The sequence below is a fragment of the Arachis hypogaea genome, chromosome 12 (assembly GCF_003086295.3).
Source record: "Arachis hypogaea cultivar Tifrunner chromosome 12, arahy.Tifrunner.gnm2.J5K5, whole genome shotgun sequence".
In the NCBI taxonomy this organism is placed as follows: Eukaryota; Viridiplantae; Streptophyta; class Magnoliopsida; order Fabales; family Fabaceae; genus Arachis; species Arachis hypogaea.
The window spans coordinates 46141000-46158974 of NC_092047.1; the positions used below are offsets into that span (position 1 = coordinate 46141000).

At 39.9% G+C, this 17975-nt stretch overlaps 1 non-coding gene across 1 annotated transcript; it reads right to left on the bottom strand.

Moving 5' to 3' along the window:
• Positions 1-2740: 2740 nt before the first annotated feature.
• LOC112732002 (small nucleolar RNA R71) lies at positions 2741-2848 on the bottom strand. The gene has a single exon (XR_003167745.1). It is a non-coding gene; the product is annotated as a small nucleolar RNA R71 (small nucleolar RNA).
• Between the last annotated feature and the right edge of the window lie 15127 nt (positions 2849-17975).

Consider the following 17975-nt stretch of genomic DNA (forward strand, 5'->3'; position numbering starts at 1 on the left):
CAAACAAGCTAGAATGAGTATCTCTTAGATATCTAATACATGGAACCGAGTACGAGGTATTAGAATCTTTGTGGTATAAGTTAGAACCCATGGACGGCCATTCTTGAGATCCGGAAAGTCTAAACCTTGTCTGTGGTATTCCGAGTAGGATCTGGGAAGGGATGACTGTGACGAGCTTCAAACTCGCGAGTGCTGGGCGTAGTGACAGACGCAAAAGGATAGTAAATCCTATTCCAGTATGATCGAGAACCGACAAATGATTAGCCATGCAGTGACAGCGCATTGGATCATTTTCATAGAGAGGATGGGATGTAGCCATTGACAACGGTGATGCCCTACATAAAGCTTGCCATGGAAGGGAGTAGGAATGATTGGATGAAGACAGCAGGAAAGCAGAGGTTCAGAAGAACGAAAGCATCTCTATACGCTTATGTGAAATTCTCACCAATGAATTACATAAGTATCTCTATCCCAGTTTATATTTTATTTATGTTTTTATTATCAATTCACCATAACCATTTGAATCTGCCTGACTGAGATTTACAAGGTGACCATAGCTTGCTTCAGGCCGACAATCTCCGTGGGATCGACCCTTACTCACGAAAGGTTTATTACTTGGACGACCCAGTGCACTTGCTGGTTAGTTGTGCGAAGTTGTGATAAAGAGTTGAGATTACAATTATGCGTACCAAGTTGTTGGCACCATTGATGATCACAATTTTGTGCACCATGTTTTTGGCGCCGTTGCGGGGGATTGTTCGAGTTTAGACAATTGACGGTTCATCTTCTTGCTCAGATTAGGTAATTTTATTTTAATTTTAAGCTTTTTATTTCTTATTTTCGAAAAATACAAAAATTTTTTTCTTTTTAGTTTTTCTGAAATAATTTTCAAAAAATCCAAAAAAAAAAAATTTATAAAATCATAAAATCAAAAATATTTTTTTTGTGTTTCTTGTTTGAGTCTAGAGTCAAGTTTTAAATTTAGTGTCAATTGCATCTTTTTAATTTTCTAAAAAAATTATTTTCAAAAATTTCATGCATTGCATTCTTCATGATCTTCAAGTTGTTCTTGGGCAGTCTTCTTGTTTGATCTTCATATTTTCTTGTTTTGTGTCTTTTCTTGTTTTTCATATGCATTCTTGAAACATTAATGTCTAAAGAATAAAAATTTTTAAGTTTGGTGTCTCGCATATTTTCTTTTCTTGAAAATTTTTCAAAAATTAGTTCTTGGTGTTCATCTTGACATTCAAAGTATTCTTGGTGTTCATCTTTTCATTCAAAGTGTTCTTGCATATTTTTCTTGTTTTGATTCATAATTTTCATGTTTGGAGTCTTTTTGATGTTTTTCTCTTTCATCATTAAAAATTCAAAAATCAAAAAAATATCTTTCCCTTTTTCTTCTCATCAAATTTTTGAAAATTTGAGTTGACTTTTTCAAAACTTTTTAAAATTTAGTTGTTTCTTATGAGTCAAATCAAATTTTCAATTTAAAAATTCTATCTTTTTCAAAAATCAAATATTTTTCATTTTTTCTTTCATATTTTCGAAAATTTCAAACTAATTTTCAAAAATATTTTTCTTATCTTGTTCATAATTTCAAAATCTTTACTAACAATTAATGTGATTGATTCAAAAATTTTTAAGTTTGTTACTTGCCTATTAAGAAAGGTTCAATCTTTAAATTTCAAATTATATCTTTTTAGTTTCTTGTTAGTCAAGTAATCAACTTTAATTTTCAAAATCAAATCTTTTTAAATTTCTTTTTCAAATCTTTCTCAAACTAATCCTATCTTTTTGTTTCAATCATATCTTTTTCAAAACTACCTAACTAATTCTCTCTCTAATTTTCGAAAATCACCTTCCTCTTTTTCATAATTCCTTTTTAAATTAACTAATTGTTTTAAACTTTAATTAAATTTAATTTCATTTTTCTTTTTTTATTTTTGAATTTTAACTTTAATTTTAAATTAAAAACAAAAATATTTTTCTTTTTTTTCAATTATTTTCGAAAAATTCTTCTCTCTCACCTCCTTCTAATTATTTATTTATCTACTAACACTCCTCTTCATCTAAGAATTCGAACCTACTCCTCACCCTTGTGTTTGGATTCTCCATCTTCTATTCATATCTTTTTCTACTCACATAAAGGAATCTCTATACTGTGACATAGAGGATTCCATATTTTCTTTTCTGTTTTCTTCTTTTTCATATGAGTAGGAACAAGGATAAGAACATTCTTGTTGAAGCTGATCCTGAACCTGAAAGGACTCTGAAGAGGAAGCTAAGGGAAGCTAAAGCACAACTCTCTGGAGAAAATCTGACAGAAAATTTCGAAAAAGAAGGAGACATGGCTAAAAATAATAACAATGCAAGGAAGATGCTTGGTGACTTTACTGTACCAAATTCCAATTTACATGGAAGAAGCATCTCAATCCCTGCCATTGGAGCAAACAACTTTGAGCTTAAACCTCAATTAGTTTCTCTGATGCAACAGAATTGCAAGTTTCATGGACTTCCATCAGAAGATCCTTTTCAGTTCTTAACTGAATTCTTGCAGACCTGTGATACTGTTAAGACCAATAGGGTTGATCCTGAGGTCTACAGGCTTATGCTTTTCCCGTTTGTTGTAAGAGACAGAGCTAGAGTGTGGTTGGACTCTCAACCTAAAGATAGCCTGAACTCTTGGGATAAGCTGGTCACAGCTTTCTTAGCCAAGTTCTTTCCTCCTCAAAAGCTTAGCAAGCTTAGAGTAGATGTTCAGACCTTTAGACAAAAGGAAGGTGAATCCCTCTATGAAGCTTAGGATAGATACAAGGAACTGACCAAAAAGTGTCCTTCTGATATGCTTTCAGAATGGACCATCCTGGATATATTCTATGATGGTCTGTCTGAATTATCAAAGATGTCATTGGACCATTCTGCAGGTGGATCCATTCACCTTAAGAAAATGCCTACAGAAGCTCAAGAACTCATTGACATGGTTGCAAATAACCAGTTCATGTACACTTCTGAAAGGAATCCTGTGAGTAATGGGACGCCTATGAGGAAGGGAGTTCTTGAAATTGATACTTTGAATGCCATATTGGCTCAGAATAAAATATTGACTCAGCAAGTCAATATGATCTCTCAGAGTCTGAATGGATTGAAGGAATCATCCAACAATACTAAAGAGGCCTCTTCTGAAGAAGAAGCTTATGATCCTGAGAACCCTGCAATAGCAGAGGTGAATTACATGGGTGAACCCTATGGAAACACCTATAATCCCTCATGGAGAAATCATCCAAATTTCTCATGGAAGGATCAACAAAAGCCTCAACAAGGTTTTAACAATGGTGGAAGAAACAGGTTCAGCAATAGCAAGCCTTTTCCATCATCCACTCAGCAACAGACAGAAAATTCTGAGCAGAATCCATCTAGCTTAGCAAATATTGTCTCTGATCTATCTAAGGCCACTTTAAGTTTCATGAATGAAACAAGGTCCTCCATTAGAAATTTGGAGGCACAAGTGGGCTAGCTGAGTAAAAGAGTCCCTGAAACCCCTCCTAGTACTCTCCCAAGAAATACAGAAGAGAATCCAAAAAGGGAGTGCAAGGCCATTAATTTGACCATCATGGCCGAACCTACAAGAGAGGGAGAGGACGTGAATCCCAGTGAGGAAGACCTCCTGGGACGTCCAGTGACCAATAAGGAGTTCCTCAATGAGGAACTAAAGGAATCTGAGGCTCACCTAGAGACCATAGAGATTCCATTAAACCTTCTTCTGCCCTTCATGAGCTCTGATGAGTATTCTTCTTCTAAAGAGAATGAAGATGTCACTGAAGAGCAAGTTGCCAAGTACCTTGGTGCAATCATGAAGCTGAATGCCAAATTATTTGGTAATGAGACTTGGGAAGATGAACTTCCCTTGCTCATCAATGAACTGTGTGATCTGGATCAACTAACATTACCTCAGAAGAAACAGGATCCTGGAAAGTTCTTAATACCTTATACCATAGGCACCATGGCCTTTAAGAAGGCTCTATGTGACCTTGGGTCAGGGATAAACCTCATGCCACTCTCTGTAATGGAGAAACTGGGAATCTTTGAGGTGCAAGCTGCCAGAATCTCATTAGAGATGGCAGATAACTCAAGAAAACAGGCTTATGGACAAGTAGAGGACGTGCTAGTAAAGGTTAAAGGCATTTACATCCCTGCTGATTTCATAATCCTAGACACTGGGAAGGATGAGGATGAATCCATCATCCTTGGAAGACCCTTCCTAGCCACATCAAGTGCTGTGATTGATGTGGACAGAGGAGAATTGATCCTTTAACTGAATGAGGACAACCTTGTGTTTAAAACTCAAGGATCTCCTTCTGTAACCATGGAGAGGAAGCATGAAAAGCTTCTCTCACTGCAGAGTCAACCAAAGCCCCCAAAGTCAAACTCTAAGTTTTGTGTTGGGAGGCCACAACCAAACTCTAAGTTTGGTGTTGAACCCCCACATTCAAACTATAAGTTTGGTGTTGGGAGGTTCCAACAATGCTCTAAACATCTGTGAGGCTCCATGAGAGCTCACTGTTAAGCTATTGACATTAAAGAAGCACTTGTTGGGAGGCAACCCAATGTTATCTAATTATATTTATTTATTTTATATTGTTATTTCGTGTTTTATTAGGTTGGTGATCATGTGGAGTCATAAAAACTACTGAAAAATCAAAAACAAAATGAAAAATAGCATTAAAAATAGCACACCCTGGAGGAGAGGCATGCTGGTGTTAAACGCCAGAAACAAGCATTTGTCTGGCGTTTAACGCCAGAAACAAGCACCAAGCTGGCGTTTAACGCCAGAACCAAGCATCTACCTGGCGTTAAACGCCAGAAACAAGCTGGATTTGGGCATTTAACGCCAGGATTGCACAGCAAGGGCATTTTACACGCCTAATTGGGGCAGGGATGTTAAGTCCTTGACCCCACTTGATCTGTGGACCCCACAGGATCCCCTCAGGATCTGTGGACCCCACATGATCCCCACTTTTTCTTCTCTCCTATTCACACCCTTTCATAACTATCTTCCCCAAATACCCTTCACCAATTAACTCAATCACTCTTCTCCATCACCTATTCACCACTCACATCCATCCTTTCTTCCCCAAAAACCCCATCTACCTTCAAATTCAAACTAATTTCCCTTCCAAACCCAACCCTAATGGCCAAAACTTCACACTCCCCCTCCTATATAAATCCCTCATTCCTTCTTCATTTTCACACAACACAACCCTAACTTCTCACCTTGGTCGAAAATACCTCACCCTCCATCTCCTCCATTTTCTTCTTCTTCTACTACTTTCTTTCTTCTTTTGCTCAGGGATGAGCAAAAATTTTAAGTTTGGTGTGGTAAAAGCATAGCTTTTTATTTTTCCATAACCATTTATGGCACCTAAGACCAGAAAAACCTCTAGAAAGAGGAAAGGGAAGGCGATTACTTCTACCTCTGAGTCATGGGAGATGGAGAGATTCATCTCAAAGGTCTATCAAGACCACTTCTATGAAGTTGTGGCCAAGAAGAAAGTGATCCCTGAGGTTCCTTTCAAGCTCAAGAAGAATGAGTATCCAGAGACCCGACTTGAAATCCAAAGAAGAGGTTGGGAAGTTTTCACCAACCCCATTCAACAAGTCGGGATCCTAATGGTTCAAGAGTTCTATGCAAACGCATGGATCACTAGGAACCATGATCAAAGTGTGAACCCGAATCCAAAGCATTGGCTCACCATGGTTCGGGGGAAATACTTAGATTTCAGTTCGGAAAATGTAAGGCTGGCGTTCAACTTGCCAATGATGGAAGAGAACGCACGCCCCTACACAAGAAGGGTCAACTTTGATCAAAGGTTGGACCAAGTCCTCATAGACATATGTGAGGAAGGAGCTCAATGGAAAATAGACTCAAGAGACAAGCCGGTTCAATTAAGAAGGCACGACCTCAAACCAGTGGCTAGGGGATGACTAGAGTTCAATCAACGCTCAATCATTCCTACTAGTAACCGGTCTGAAGTTACTATAGGCCCGGGCCATCATGATCCATAGTATCATGATTGGAGAAGAGGTGGAAGTTCATGAGATTATACCTCAAGAACTTTACAAGGTGGCTGACAAGTCCTCCACTTGGGCAAGGTTAGCCTTTCCTCACCTCATTTGCCACCTCTGCAATTCGGCTGGAACTGACATAGAGGGAGACATCCTCATTGAAGAAGACAAGCCCATCACTAAGAAAAGGATGGAGCAAATAAGACATCATGGACCTCAACATGAGCATGAGGAAATTCCTCACCATGAAATTCCTGAGATGCCTCAGGGGATGCACTTTCCTCCACAAAACTATTGGGAGCAAATCAACACCTCCCTAGGAGAATTAAGTTCCAATATGGGACAACTAAGGGTGGAGCACCAAGAGCATTCCATCATCCTCCATGAAATTAGAGAAGATCAAAGAGCTATGAAGGAGGAGCAAGAAAGACAAGGAAGAGACATAGAGGAGCTCAAAAGCACCATTAGTTCTTCAAGAAGAGGAAGACGCCACCCTCACTAAGGTGGACTCATTCCTTAATCTCCTTGTCTATTTATTTTCTGTTTTTTGATTTTTGAGCTTTATGTTTATTTATATGTGTCTTATTACATGATCATTAGTGTCTAAGGGTCTATGCCTTAAAGTTATGAATATGAATTTATCACCTCTCTTGAATGAAAAATGTTTTAATTACAAAAGAACAAGAAGTATATGGTTTCAAATTCATCCTTGAAACTAGTTTAATTATTTTGATATGGTGGCAACACTTTTTGTTTTCTGAATGAATGCTTGAACAGTGCATATGTCTTTTGAAGTTGTTGTTTATGAATGTTAAATATGTTGGCTCTTGAAAGAATGATGAAAAGGAGAAATGTTATCTGATAATCTGAAAAATCATAAAAATGATTCTTGAAGCAAGAAAAAGCAGTGAATACAAAAGCTTGCAGAAAAAAAAAAAAAGAAAAAGCAAGAAGAAAAAGCCAAAAGCTCTTTAAACCAAAAGGCAAGAGCAAAAAGCCAATAGCCCTTAAAACCAAAAGGCAAGGGTAATAAAAAGGATCCAAGGCTTTGAGCATCAGTGGATAGGAGGGCCTAAAGGAATAATATCCAGGCCTAAGCGGCTAAACCAAGCTGTCCCTTACCATGTGCTTGTGGCGTGAAGGTGTCAAGTGAAAACTTGAGATTGAGCGGTTAAAGTCAAGGTCCAAAGCAAAAACAGAGTGTGCTTAAGAACCCTGGACACCTCTAATTGGGAACTTTAGCAAAGCTGAGTCACAATCTGAAAAGGTTCACCCAGTTATGTGTCTGTGGCATTTATGTATCCGGTGGTAATACTGGAAAACAAAGTGCTTAGGGCCACGGCCAAGACTCATAAAGTAGCTGTGTTCAAGAATCAACATATTGAACTAGGAGAATCAATAACACTATCTGAATTCTAAGTTCCTATAGATGCCAATCATTCTGAACTTCAATGGATAAAGTGAGATGCCAAAACTATTCAAGAGGCAAAAAGCTACAAGTCCTGCTCATCTGATTGGAGCTAAGTTTCATTGATATTTTAGAATTTATAGTATATTCTCTTCTTTTTATCCTATTTGATTTTCAGTTGCTTGGGGACGAGCAATAATTTAAGTTTGGTGTTGTGATGAGCGGATAATTTATACGCTTTTTGGCATTGTTTTTACATAGTTTTCAGTATAATTTAGTTAGTTTTTAGTATATTTTTATTAGTTTTTAATTAAAATTCACATTTCTAGACTTTACTATGAGTTTGTGTGTTTTTCTGTGATTTCAGGTATTTTCTGGCTGAAATTGAGGGACTTGAGCAAAAAATTCAGAGGTTGAAGAAGGACTGCAGATGCTGTTGGATTCTGACCTCCCTGCACTCGAAGTGGATTTTCTGCAGCAATATATAATAGTCCATACTTTGCCCGAGTTTAAACGACGCAAACTGGCATTCAACGCCAGTTCCATGCTGCATTCTGGAGTTAAACGCCAGAAACAGGTTGCAAAGTGGAGTTAAACGCTAGAAACAGGTTACAAACTGGTGTTCAACTCCAAGAGAAGCCTCTACACATGTAAAGCTCAATGCTCAGCCTAAGCACACACCAAGTGGGCCCCAGAAGTGGATTTCTGCATCATTTACTCATTTATGTAAACCCTAGTAATTAGTTTAGTATAAATAGGACTTTTTACTATTGTATTTACATCTTTGGATCAGATCTTTGATCAGTTTTATGCTATCTTAGACCTTTATGGGGGCTAGCCATTCGGCCATGCCTGGACCTTATCACTTATGTATTTTCAACGGTAGAGTTTCTACACTCCATAGATTAAGGTGTGGAGCTCTGCTGTTCCTCATGAATTAATGCAAAGTACTATTGTTTTTCTATTCAATTCAAGCTTATTCCTTCTCTAAGATATCAATTCGCACCCAAGAACATGATGAATGTGATGATTATGTGACGCTCATCATCATTCTCAATTATGAATGCGTGCCTGACAAACACTTCCGTTCTACATGCAAACAAGCTAGAATGAGTATCTCTTAGATATCTAATACAGGGGACCGAGTCCGAGATATTAGAATCTTCGTGGTATAAGTTAGAACCCATGGACGACCATTCTTGAGATTCGGAAAGTCTAAACCTTGTCTGTGGTATTCCGAGTAGGATCTGGGAAGGGATGGCTGTGACGAGCTTCAAACTCGCGAGTGCTGGGCGTAGTGACAGACGCAAAAGGATAGTAAATCCTATTCCAGTATGATCGAAAATCGACAGATGATTTGCCATGCAGTGACAGCGCATTGGACCATTTTCACATAGAGGATGGGATGTAGCCATTGACAACGGTGATGCCCTACATAAAGCTTGCCATGGAAGGGAGTAGGAATGATTGGATGAAGACAGCAGGAAAGCAGAGGTTCAGAGGAATGAAAGCATCTCTATACGCTTATGTGAAATTCTCACCAATGTATTACATAAGTATCTCTATCCCAGTTTATATTTTATTTATGTTTTTATTATCAATTCACCATAACCATTTAAATCCACCTGACTGAGATTTACAAGGTGACCATAGCTTACTTCAGGCCGACAATCTCTGTGGGATCGACCCTTACTCACGTAAGGTTTATTACTTGGACGACCCAGTGCACTTTCTGGTTAGTTGTGCAAAGTTGTGATAAAGAGTTGAGATTACAATTGTGCGTACCAAGTTGTTGGCGCCATTGATGATCACAATTTCGTGCACCAAATGCCAACAATGCAAGGAAGGTGCTTGGTGACTTTACTGCACCTACTCCCGACTTCTATGGAAGAAGCATCTCAATTCCTGCCATTGGAGCAAACAACTTTGAGCTCAAGCCTCAATTAGTTTCTCTGATGCAACAAAATTACAAGTTTCATGGGCTTCCATTGGAAGATCCTCATCAATTCTTAGCTGAATTCTTGCAAATCTGTGACACTGTCAAGACCAATGGGGTTGATCCCGAGGTCTACAGGCTTATGCTTTTTCCCTTTGCTGTAAGAGATAGAGCTAGAGTCTGGTTGGATTCATAACCTAAGGAAAGCCTGAACTCTTGGAAAAAGCTGGTCAGTGCCTTTCTGGCCAAATTCTTTCCACCTCAAAAATTGAGTAAGCTTAGAGTGGAAGTCCAGACCTTCAGACAGAAGGAAGGTGAATCCCTCTATAAAGCTTGGGAAAGATACAAGCAATTAATCAGAAGGTGTCCTTCTGACATACTTTCTGAATGGAGCATCATAGGTATCTTCTATGATGGTCTGTCAGAACTGTCCAAGATGTCATTGGACAGCTCTGTTGGAGGATCCCTTTATCTGAAGAAGACACCTGCAGAAGCTCAGGAAATCATTGAGATGGTTGCAAATAACCAATTCATGTACACTTCTGAAGGGAACCCTGTGAATAATAGGACAAATCAGAAGAAAGGAGTTCTTGAGATTGATACTCTGAATGCCATATTGACTCAGAATAAAATATTGACTCAGCAAGTCAATATGATCTCTTAGAGTCTGTTTGGCATGCAAGCAGCAACAGGCAGTACCAAAGAAGCTTCATCCGCAGAAGAAGCTTATGATCCTAAGAACCCAGCAATGGAAGAGGTGACTTACATGGGAGAACCCTATGGAAACACCTATAATCCTTCATGGAGAAATCATCCAAATCTCTCATGAAAGGACCAACAGAGGCCCCAAGAAGGCTTCAACAACAGTAATGGTGGAAGAAATAGGTTTAGCAATAGCAAGCCTTTTCCATCATCTTCTCAGCAACAGACAGAGAATTCTAAGCAGAGCCAATCTGACTTAGCAACCATAATCTCTGATCTAACTAAAACCACTCAAAGTTTCATGACTGAAACAAGGTCATCCATTTGAAATTTGGAGGCACAAGTGGGTCAGTTGAGTAAGAGAATTACTGAAACTCCTCCTAGTACTCTCCCAAGCAATACAGAAGAAAACCCAAAGAGAGAATGCAAGGCCATAAACACGTCCCACATGGCCGAATGCATAGAGGAGGGAAAGGCAGTGATTTCCACTGAGGAAGACCTCAATGGACGTCCACTGGCCTCCAAGGAGTTCCCTAATGAGGAACCATGGGAATCTGAGGCTCATACAGAGACCATAGAGGTTCCATTGAATTTACTTCTGCCATTCATGAACTCTGATGAGTATTCTTTCTCTGAAGAGGATAAAGATGTTACTGAAGAGCAAGTTGCTAAGTACCTTGGAGCAATCATGAAGCTAAATGCCAAGTTATTTGGTAATGAGACTTGGGAGGATGAACCCCCCTTTCTCACCAAAGAACTGGATGACTTGACTAGGCAGAGATTACCTCAGAAGAGACAGGATCCTGGAAAGTTCTCAATACCTTGTACCATAGGCACCATGACCTTTGAGAAGGCTTTGTGTGACCTGGGGTCAAGTATAAACCTCATGTCTCTCTCTGTTATGGAGAAGCTAGGGATCCGTGAGGTACAAGCTGCAAGAATCTCACTAGAGATGGCAGACAATTCAAGGAAACAGGCTTATGGACTTGTAGAGGATGTCTTGGTAAAGGTTGAAGGCCACTACATCCCTGCTGATTTCATAATCTTAGTCACTGCGAAGTGTTTGGATGAATCCATCATCCTTGGCAGACCCTTCCTAGCCACAGCAAAAGCTGTGATTGATGTTGACAGAGGAGAATTGATCCTTCAAGTGAATAAGGACTCCCTTGTGTTTAAAGCTTAAGGATCTCCCTCTGTAGTCATGGAGAGGAAGCATAAAAAGCTTCTCTCAATGCAGAGTCAAATAGAGCCCCCACATTCAAACTCTAAGTTTGGTGTTGGGAGGCCATCATCATGCTCTGAGTATCTGTGAGGCTCCATGAGAGCCCACTGTCAAGCTATTGACATTAAAAAAGCGCTTGTTGGGAGGCAACTGATAAACCACTATTTTATGGTTTATATTGTGTTTAATTGTGTGGTTTTATCAAATCTTTACCCACTTATTCATATGATTAGCATGCATTTATAATTCCTTCCTAAAAATACTTCATGGTTGAAAACTTGCTTCCTAGAGACTTTTAATTATGTATTTTAATTCTCCTTTATTCCATTCGATGCGGTGATCTGTGTGTTAAGTGTTTCAGGCTTTATAGGTCATGAATGACTTGGAGATTAGAAAGGAAGCTTGCAAAAATGGAAGGAACACAAGAAATTGAGGAGATGACCAGCGAGAAATGACGCGGACGAATGGCTTACGCGACCGCGTGACATAGAGGAACCTGCAGTGACGCGGACGCATGCCTCACGCGACCGCGCGTATTGGAAACTGCACAAGTGACGCGAAGGCGTGGACGACGCGCACGTGTGGCAAGGCAAAATGCTGGATGACGCGAACGCCTGGATGATGCGATCACGTGATGTGCGCGATCTGCAGAATCTACAGAATTCGCTGGGGGCAATTTTGGGTGCTGTTTTGACCCAGTTTTCGGCCTAGAAAAGCAGAATAGAGCCAAGGAACATGCAGAGACGAAAGAACAACATTTATTCCGCATAATTTTAGTTTTAGATCTGATTTTACTCCTCCTCTAGGTTTTCTCTCTACACATTCATAGTTCTTAGTATTTTGATTTCATTGCTTTTTGGATTGGGATATTGAGAAGAGTTATTACTTCCGTCAAGACTTCATCACTCTAGTTTGTTTCCTTACTTGTCACTTACTCTTTTATATCCTTTATTTACTCAGAATTATTATTGGATTATTTTTAGAATTTATTAATACAAGAACTATTTCTTATTTTATTTTTAATTGATCCTTTGGATTATTACTTATCATGTCTTTCAATATTACCTTTTCTTATTTCATGGATTTTACAAACATAATGAGCGAGTAGTTCCATAACTTGATTGGGAGTTGATTGACAGGAAGACCTTGAGTTGGATGCTCAAGAGTGAAATTATAATTGGGATTCGCGTTGGGTCGCCATCTAATCACTGACACTAATCCTTCCCAAGGGAGAGGATTAGAACTTGTGAATAGAAACTGACTTCTAACTTGCTTGACTTTCCTTTATCCGGTAAAGGATAACTGAGCAGACAACCTTCAATTATTAATTGATCTTGAGAGAACTCCATCAAGGATAGGGCTTCCAACTAATCCACTCCCAGTCAAGGTTTTTTTATTTAAATTACATAAATTTTCTGATTTAATTTCCTGTTTATCAACTCAAACAATTTCTTGGAAAACATCTGATTAATAAAATAGCACATCTTTCTGCAACTCGTTGGGAGACGACCTGGGATTCATACTCCCAGTATTTTAATTTCTATTTTGTGACAACCCTTCTAAATTGATAAGTGGATTTTTAGATGGTTAAGAACTGTACTTGCAACGTATCTCATATAACAAATTCTTAACTCGCCAATTTCCGCCACGTCAATTTTTGGCGCCGTTGCCGGGGAGTTGCAATAGAGTGCTAAGTTATTGATTGGAATTTATTTATTTGCATTTTATTTTATTTTTGTTACTATGAGCTGCATGTTTCTTTCGTTAAATGACGTGTTCACTTCCTGATCCAAGCTTGCCAGTATTTGATCCTGAGATTGAAAGAACTATTTCACGTATAAGGCAAGCTCGGCGTCGGTTAGTCCTCTCTGAGGGCGGGTCTGAAACGTCACTTGAGGAAGAAACAAGCCCCCGTTCTACTGATTCGGTTGATTCACGTGCAGGTGACATGGCAGAACCTAGGAGAGTTACTATCCAGGAGGCTGGAGCCCCTGATTTCACAATGCAACCGTTTCAAGCGCATCTCCCAGCAGTGGCCACAAATTTTGAAATAAAGACTGCACTGCTCAACTTGATGCCTAAGTTTCATGGCTTACCTGCTCAAGAGCCTAACAAGCACCTGAGGGACTTCCAAGCAGCCTGTTCCACTGTCAGGCGCGATGGTGCAGATGAAACTTCTATTTTGTTAAAAGCTTTTCCATTCTCTCTTGAGGGAAAGGCGAGAGAGTGGTACTACACTCAACCAGCAGCAACTATTTCTGACTGGGATACGCTTAGAAGAGAATTTTTGGAAAAATTCTTTCCAGCTGAAGTTACTGATAAACTAAGGAAAGACATTTCCATGATTGCTCAGGACGAATCCGAGACTCTCTATGAATACTGGGAGCGCTTCAACAACCTTCTGGAAGCATGCCCCCACCATATGATTGACAAGATAGTGTTGTTCGGCTACGTCACACAGGGCATGAGGCCCCAAGATAAGACCACATTGAAAAGTGCTAGCAATGGGTCTATGGAAAAGTACAAGACCACTGATGAGGCACGGCAATTGATCAGTGACTTAGCTGAATCTACTAGGAATCACAAGCAGAAACAAAACCGGTCAAAAGTTGTTGTAGAAGTATCCTCTAGCAGAGAGACTGCTGCTCTAACTCAGAGTATCTGTGAAATGACCAACTTACTGAAGCAGATGCAGTTGAGTCAACAACAAGCTCAGCAAGCTCAGCCCTCTCCACCACAGCAAAGCCAACAGTTGGTTCCACAGAGAGTGTGCGGGATCTGTGTTGATTATAGCCATTATACTGATGAATATCCGGAGCTCCAGTAGGAAGACAACACTGTGGCAGCCACTCATAACTTCTATGACCGCCCCAATCAAGGATACAATCAAGGTGGTAGTTACAACCATGGATAGCAGGACAATTCTAACCAGGGTTGGAGAGATAATTCTAACCAGAATTGGAAGGACAACAATAACAGAGGAGGCAGAGACAATCAGGGAAATCAGAGGTGGAATAATAACAACAACAGGCAGCAGAATCAGCCTTACAGAGTACCTCACCTGAGGCAATTCCAAGGACCACAGCACAACCAACAGCAGACCTCTCAGATCACTTATCCCTCTTCATCTTCTAATGATGAATTACTACAATCTATTGATCGGAGACAGCAGGCCATGGAAAACAACCTTATTTCTACTTTAAATGGTCTGAACTCTACCTTACAAGCTCTCGTATCACAGATTGGATCACTAAATAATTCCAACAACCAGCCTTTGAGCTCCAGCGGAATCCCCTCTTAACCATTGCCCAATCCAAAGGGTGGCATCAATGCCATCACCCTAAGGTCCAGAACCACACTGCCAGAGAGGAATCAGGAGGAGCCAATTCCATCAGAACACGCCTCAGCTAAAGAGGTGGTAGAAGTAGAGGATGCTGAAGAGGAAGAGGAGATACAAGACATGGGCAAAGAAGTAGACGCTCAACCACAGAAGGAAGCACCAAAGGAGGCAGACCCTGCAGGAAATGCCCTCCCTATTCCATTTTCACAAATTGCAAGGAAACCCAGGAAGCAGATGGAACTTGATCCCAAAATGGTAGAAATATTCAAAAAGGTTGAGGTAACTATTCCCCTTTTTGATGTTATTCAGCAGGTACCTAAATACGCAAAGTTTCTAAAAGATGTATGCATAAAGACAAAATTAATGAATTAGAAACTATTCCTTTAGGTAGTTCTATATCTGCTTTAATGGGAGGTATACCTGAGAAATGTAGTGATCCAGGTCCATGTATGGTTAATTGTACTATTGGTGGTGTGATATTTTCTGATTGCATGTGTGATCTAGGAGCATGTGTTAGTATAATGCCTTTGTCTATATATGATACTTTGAGGCTCCCTCCCTTAAAAAGGTCGGCAGCTCATTTTGTGTTAGCAGATAAAAGCATAATTATAGTGGTTGGAATTGCTGAAGACGTATTAATGAGCATTAAGGGGCTCACATTTCCCATTGACTTCTATATCCTGGAAATGCCCCCTAATGACTCAGGAAAGCCATCATCCATCCTGCTTGGAAGACCATTCCTAAAGACTTCAAAGTTCAAGCTGGACGCATTTTCCGGAACTAATTTCTTTGAAATAGATGGCAGAATAGTGAAATTCAGTTTTAATGGAGCTATGGAGCACCCTCTGGATGACCTTTCTATCTCCCAGTGTGACATCATAGACGAAACCGTGGCTGAAGTTCACCAGGAGAAGTTAGAAGAGAAGTACACAAGACAAGGTCCAAGTGTGGGGACACTTTCAGAGGATAATGAAGGTCCTTTGCCACTATCACCAGCCCCAGATAATCCAGAGCTTGACCATGAGTAGAAATTAGAATTAAAGCCCTTCCCTCCACACCTCAAGTATGCTTACCTTGAGGACAAGCAGAAGTTTCCAGTTATTATTGCAAGGAAACTCACTTCCCAACAAGAAGAACAACTACTCAGTGTATTGAGGAAACACAAAAGAGCAATTGGATGGAGCTTGGCAGACATAGAAGGCATCAACCCTCAAGTTTGTGAGCACAGAATATTTTTAGAAGAGGGAGCTAGGCCTGTTCGTCAACCCCAGAAAAGACTGAATCCCACCATCTTGGAGGTTGTCAAAAAGGAAGTGACCATACTACTTGAGGCGGATATCATCTACCCCATCTCAGACAGTGAATGGATAAGCCCAGTACAAGTGGTACCCAAGAAGTCTGGAGTCACTACAGTGAAGAATGAGCATGGAGAGCTCATAGCAACCAGAGTACAGAACGCCTGGAGAGTCTGCATTGATTACAGGCGCCTCAACCAGGCCACTCGTAAGGATCACTACCCCCTTTCATTTATTGATCAAATACTGGATCGCCTGTCAGGTAAATCACATTATTGCTTTTTAGATGGTTACACAGGCTATTTTCAGATTCATATAGCTCCTGAAGATCTGGAAAAGACTATTTTTACATGTCCTTTTGGGACTTACGCTTATAAGAGAATGCCCTTTGGCTTGTGCAATGCACCAACTACTTTCCAAAGGTGCATGATGAGTCTTTTCTCTGACCTTATTGAGAAATGTATGGAAGTTTTTATGGATGATTTTAGCATTTATGGTGATTCCTTTAGCCTTTTCTTAGATAGTTTATCTAGAGTATTAGAGAGATGTGTCAGTACAAACCTTGTATTGAATTTTGAAAAATGTCACTTTATGGTAAAACAAGGGATTTTACTAGGACATGTTGTGTCTAATACTGGCATTTCTGTGGATCCAGCAAAGGTGAATGTTATTTCTAGTTTACCTTAATCCTCCTCTGTGAGGGAAGTCCATTCGTTCCTTGGCCATGCAGGTTTTTACCGGAGGTTCATTAAGGACTTTAGTAAGGTAGCACTACCCTTGTCCAGACTACTGCAGAAGGATATTGAGTTCGAGGTCAGTGAGGATTGCAAACAAGCATTTGATAAGCTGAAGACCGCCCTGACTCAAGCTCCAATTGTGAGAGGACCAGACTGGAGCCAGCCATTTGAAATAATGTGCGATGCTTCCAACCATGCAGTAGGAGCAGCGCTGGCTCAGCGTGACGGTAAGAACCCTTTTGTAATTGCTTATGCGTCTAAAACTTTGGACACAGCTCAGTCTAATTACACTACTACTGAGAAAGAGCTTCTTGTTATTATTTTTGCTCTGGATAAATTCCGAGCCTATTTACTAAAGTAGTAGTGTACTCAAACCACGCAGCTCTAAAGTATTTATTAGCTAAAAAGGAGTCCAAACCAAGGCTTATACGTTGGATACTGCTACTACAAGAATTTGATTTAGAAATCAAGGATAGGAGTGGTAACCAGAATCTAGTGGCAGACCACTTGAGTCGCCTTGAGCACATTAAGGATACCGCCACTCCTATAAATGATAATTTCCCGTTTGATAACTTACAAGCAGTATCTGAAGTAGTCCCTTGGTATGCTCCTGTAGCTAATTATCTAGTTAGCCGCAACTTTCCTCCAAACTTTACTAAGCATCAAAGAGACAAGCTGAAAAGTGAGTCCAAATATTATATATGGGATGACCCATATTTTTGGAGATGTGGCGCTGACCAGGTAATTAGACGGTGTGTGCCTCAATCAGAATTCCAGTCCATTTTAGAGGCCTGCCACTCATCTGAGAGTGGAGGACATTTTGGCCCTCAAAGAATAGCTAGGAAAATTTAGACTGTGGATTCTAGTGGCCTACTCTTTTTAAAGACGCTGCTGAATTTTGTAAATCTTGTTCTCCATGCCAAAGGTTTGGCAATATATCCAAGAGGGATGAGATGCCTCAACAGACTATGCTTTTCTGTGAAATTTTTGATGTTTGGGGCACTGACTTTATGGGTCCATTCCTAAATTCTAATGGTCATTTTTATATATTGTTAGCTGTAGATTACGTTTCTAAATGGGTGGAAGCAATTCCTACCCGCACTGATGATGCTAACACCGTTGTTTCCTTTGTTAGAAACCACATCATTTGTCGCTTTGGATCACCAAGAGAAATCGTGAGCGATCCAGGCACCCATTTCTGTAACAGGAAACTAACAGGATTACTGAAGAAGCATAGGATAGTTCATAAAGTGGCAACAACCTACCATCCTC